At 49.4% G+C, this 5,369-nt stretch overlaps 1 non-coding gene across 1 annotated transcript; it reads left to right on the forward strand.

The window, feature by feature from the left end:
• The first annotated feature begins 4,966 nt into the window (after positions 1 to 4,966).
• Positions 4,967 to 5,048, forward strand: TRNAS-AGA (transfer RNA serine (anticodon AGA)). The gene has a single exon. It is a non-coding gene; the product is annotated as a tRNA-Ser (tRNA).
• Positions 5,049 to 5,369: the final 321 nt, after the last annotated feature.

A 5,369-nucleotide genomic window follows, 5' to 3' on the forward strand; every position in this document is an offset into this window, starting at 1 on the left:
TGGAAATGCATGTTCTTAACTAGTATTTCGAATTGTATTTACATCGTAACCGCTGGGTGGTCCCCATCGGATCCGTTTGGACTACTGGGGCCGGGTTGAATATTGTTGGGAAGAATATTCATCAGGGGAACCATGGGAGGAACAGATTAAGGGCGCATATTTCTCATAGCGTGGCTTAAGACGCCAACAGGCCTCTGCATTTTCCAACCGTCTCGTGGAAACTGAATTACGGGGATATTACCTATTTTATGAGTTCTATCCGGCGTTCTTGCGAGAGTAACTTACCGCGTGTGCACATAATGATGGTGATTTTTCTAGTAAATGTTGCCATATCTAACCAAAAGGGGTGCGCATACGTAATATCCACCTTCCCAATATGGATCTTGAACTTGCTATCTTATCACAGTTATGTGCTCATAGTTCAATTACACTAAAACGACCGGGTTTAATTGTTCCAGATTCGTGGCAATTTATCACAGCAAATTATTTTCCTGCCGATTTCAAAGTTAATGCCGGACTTAATTAAACAAAGTTAATCAACACCGGAAGCCGGCGACCCCTCCCCGACGCCCTCGGTCTCCTCTACCCTTTATACCAATCACAAAATTGCCCGCGGATATAACGGAGAGGAAGTTTTGTTCCTTGTGGGCACGGGCGTACCCCCGATTGGCGAACGTGGAGATACACGTCTCGCCGGAGAAGAGGGTCGCCATGGTGCGACTACCAAGGGAACACTATGGCTCTCTCCGCGGGGAGAACAAGCGGAGGCTTGATCATCTCCTGGGGGGGCCCACGGTGGTCATGCGCCTCGACAACGAGGCAATGTGGAGGAGCCGTGAGGCGAACAACAGGCATGGGAAAACAAATACTAAACCAACCGTCTACTCCTTTGTAGTGAAAGGAGTCCACGACGAGGCGGACATCATAAGAATCAACTCTGCCCTCGAGAATGCAGGCGTGCCGGTGAAGAAGAGCTGGCGCATTAGAGCCCGCAGAACAGGCGCACCATCAACGGTGATAAGGGTCCTCACCGCAGACGCCCACGCGGCACGGACCATACTGGCCCTTAAGGGAGTAGAGGTTGACGGTAATTGGTATCATTGCGAACCATCCCACCCCCCTCCGGCCCAACCGAGACAGTGCCCGCGCTGCCAAGACTTCGGTCACACAGTAGGCCAGTGCAGGGCCGACGCGAAATGCGGGCGATGCGGCGGAAGTCACAGCGCCGCCGACTGCAACGCAGAGGTCCTGCGCTGTGCCAACTGCCGAGGTGGCCACCACGCGGGTGCCTGGGCCTGCCCAAAAAGACCCGCACTCCCTTCGTCACTAGCAACCACGGCCCCAATTCACGCTGATTCCTACACCATAGGATCCGTGACGGACGACGAGGAAGTGCAGAGACCGGTTACGCGTGGGGACCTCCTGAGGATGTTGACGGTGATCAACGCCAACCTACATCCCGCAAACCGAGACCTCACAGCCCGCATCATCCGGGAGGCTGCAGAAGCGATCCTGGGAGTCACAGTCACTCCACTGTACTCCGGGAACAGGGTTTTCCCAAGCGTCTCCTACGCCGCCGTCGCCCGCCATGGATAAGTATTCATCGGTGTCCTTTATAAATATACATGGTGCTGTGCGGCAGAAAATGCCGCTTCTTAAAGAACATATAAGGTCTAAGGGAGTCTCCATCATGGGGCTGGTGGAGACTTACCTGAAACCTAACTCAAAATGCAACATTCCCATGTTTCAGGAATTCGGCACCCCAAGATTGCAACCCGGATCCGGCGGCGTTACTGTCCTCATTAGAGATGACATACCAACAATAGAACTACAATTCCCAGAGCCAATGGAAGACAAAAATGAAGGAGTCATCACCGAAATCACTGTCGATAAAAGAAAAATCATCGTGGGGGTTCTGTATTCAAGAACGCACGACCGTCTCCCAATCAAGGCCCTCTCACACATAACATCCCTACAGAAACCATACATAATCCTAGGGGACTTAAATGCCAGAAGCCAATCATTCCGAGACTCCATCACAACCGCTAAAGGACAGGAGTTGGAGCACTTTATACAACAACATAATATGATACGACTTGACATACAAACGCCGACTTTCATCGGCCGCGGAGCATCCTTCCCGGACCACGCAATTGTCTCACCCGACATCCTTAACCTCCTAGGTGACATCACGGTAGATGACTGCATAACTTCAGACCACCTACCATTTTCCTTTCCGTTCCTACTCTCGAAAAGAACACACAGGCACACATTCACCAGGATAGACTACTCGAAGGTGGATTGGAAGTCCTTCAACGAATACATCGGCCGGGCAACTGCAGACATCTCGGAGCCATCATCCGCAGAGGACATCGAGGCTGCTGTGGACACGGTGACAGATGCCTTTCGGGAGGCAAGGAAGGACTTCCCCACCAAAACCATAAACCCCACACGCCCCCCTCTGCCACAACACATAGTTACCCTCATCAAAGGGAAGAGGAAACTATACCGCGATTGGATAAGGACGAAGGATCCATCACTAAAAACCGAGTGGAATAGAACAAACGCCATTATTCGCAGGGCAACCACACAATACAAGGAAACGGCCTGGGAGAACGCGTGCAAAACCTTAAATTACAGGGACGGTGGAAAATTCTGGAACAAGTTCAAGGTGCTGACCGGGCAAAAAAGGACGGGAACAACCAACCTCATTGGACCCGACGGGACACCAATAGCCACGCCTATGGAGAAGGCAGAAGAATTCCGCCGGGTACTTGACGGCGTATACCAACCGTTGGAGGACAACCTTTTCCATGAAGACAACGTACTCATGGTGGAAGAGCATCTGGCCAACCTGCCGTACTCCTTACAGCCAACCCACGTCGCAAACCAGGAAGATGACATCACAGGAAAGATTGACGAAGACGATGTACTTTTCGCCCGCCCATGGAAAAACACCGCACCGGGGGAAGATGGAATCACCAGCCGGCATATCAAGAATGCGCCATCATGCTATGCCGCTATGCTGAAAATATTCAACGGCATAATGACATTTGGCTACTACCCACTACAATGGCGGAAGATGACGACAATAATGCTGCCCAAGCCAGGGAAGGACACCAAGAAAGCGGAAAACTATAGACCAATATGTCTTACTAGTAACCTGGGCAAATGGTTCGAAAGAATACTGGTAGCAAGAATGAAATCAGTGTTTGAAAACAAAGACATCCTGCCACAACACCAGTATGGATTCCGCCCGGGGAGATGCACAGTGGACCCCCTAGCACTCTTCACCGCTGAAACCGCGGAGGCCATTAATCAAAGGAAATTTATGGCAGCACTTTTCCTGGACATCGAAAGGGCGTTCGACCACGTATGGCACAACGGACTCCTGTACAAACTATCAACGATGCCAGAAGTTTCTCCCTCATTAATAAGAATAATTCATACCTTTCTGTCGAATAGGGTTGCTAGAGTGAAGGTGGGCAGTACACTATCCAATCCCTTTTTTCCTTCAGCTGGAGTGCCTCAAGGCACAGTCCTGTCCCCGCTGCTCTTTGCAGCCTACTGCTGGGACATGCCAACAGATACCACAAGGAATCGGGGCGTAACAACTGCCCAATATGCGGATGACACGGCCATCTGGACGCCGGCACGGACACCAGAATCGGCAATGGCACACCTCCAGAAACAAGCTAAAAAGCTGGAAGAATGGTTCAGAAAGTGGCGACTACGGCCTAACCCTAAAAAATCCACCCTTGTCATCTTTACGAGTCACTTGGACCGAAGGATGGTGGGACTGCGACAACCCACACTTGGGCTCTGGCAGCAACAAATCCCGACGTCCAACTCCGTAAAATACCTGGGGGTCACTTTAGACAGACACCTTACATTTTATGCACACATCAGGGATGTATGGTCGAGATGCAGTCGTCGGAGTGGTCTATTGAGAGCAGTCCGGGCGAGAGGGAGGGGGGTCTCTGCGGAGTGCTGCCTGCTCCTATACAGGGCCTTTGTCCGCCCTGTTATGGAATACGCCGCGCTGGCAATCCTTCCCTTCAAAAACACTCATATGACCATATGGGCCGCCCTGGAAAGGAGAGTGCTCAGGCAGCTGCATCTTCTGTCGCCCATGCATCCTAGCACTGAAGTATACTTAATTTCTAATACTGAACCTATCCTTCACAGGTTATGCCGTCTCCGCGCCAGAGCTGCAAACCGGATTGCCACCTACAACGAAACTCTCCTAGGGGAAATAATGCGGAGTGCCAACGCAGTACTGGGGAAACGACCAAAGACGAAACTAATTTCCCCAGCAAGGATAATAAGCGACCAACTACACCTGTACTACGATGAGACACACCTACCACCTTATCGACTGGGCAGCATTCTACCAGTGCCCGAGAATCTACGCCCCATCGAGAAGTACCCACTCTTCCGAAAGAAAACGAAACGGAGAAAACAACAAGGGACTGGAGAAGAGCCGCAATTGGAAACAGCAGTGTAGTGATAAAAGTGCCAGTGAATAATGTGTTTTAAACAAAGACAATTACTTATTTATTTATTTATACTATTTCTACTATATTTTACATTCATGTTAATTTATTTATTTATTATTTATTTATGGACATAACTGTTATGGACTTCCTTATGGCGGCCTGCGAAGGGTTTTTCGGGTTTCCCCTTCGCCTAGGGTGAATACCAGGCCAATGCTACCCCGCGAAAAGATAAAAGATACATGCAATAGCTGAACGAAAGACTTTATAAAACAGTTTTTAGACCCTGAAGAGGCGCACAGCCTAAAACAGGGCTTCCTTGTTTGTTGTACAACTTACTGTTTTTATATATACTGTTACATTGTTACCTGTTATTTGTTATTTGTTGCTTATAAATGTTATGTACAACAACCTGGATAAATAAACACCTTTTTGAATTGAATTGAATTTGAATTGAAAGTTAATGCGTGGCAGTCGTGGCCGAGTGGTTAAGGCGTCTGACTAGAAATCAGATTCCCTCTGGGAGCGTAGGTTCGAATCCTACCGACTGCGAATTTTTTGCCGGCTCCGCTGGCGGCGGGGTAACGGTCTCGTCTGCCAACCCAGAGGTCGCGGGTTTGATTCGCGCCAAGGTAGGTTTTCCTCCGCCTAGGGTACGGGTGTATCTATCATTTCAGGTATTAGGGGGAAGAATATGTTCTGCATATATACTTTTGTCCTGATAAAGACATAAAAGAATAGGTCCTGACCTCCCAATTTCCCGAATGAAGCAGATGACATAGCGTTAAATACGTGCACCATCCACGTAGGATACAACTGAACTCAATTTCGGGAGAAGAAAGAATAGGAATAACTACGGTGGCCCAGTTGAAG

This window comes from Hetaerina americana, unplaced genomic scaffold (assembly GCF_022747635.1).
Source record: "Hetaerina americana unplaced genomic scaffold, ioHetAmer1.1.p SCAF_8, whole genome shotgun sequence".
Classification (NCBI taxonomy): domain Eukaryota; kingdom Metazoa; phylum Arthropoda; class Insecta; order Odonata; family Calopterygidae; genus Hetaerina; species Hetaerina americana.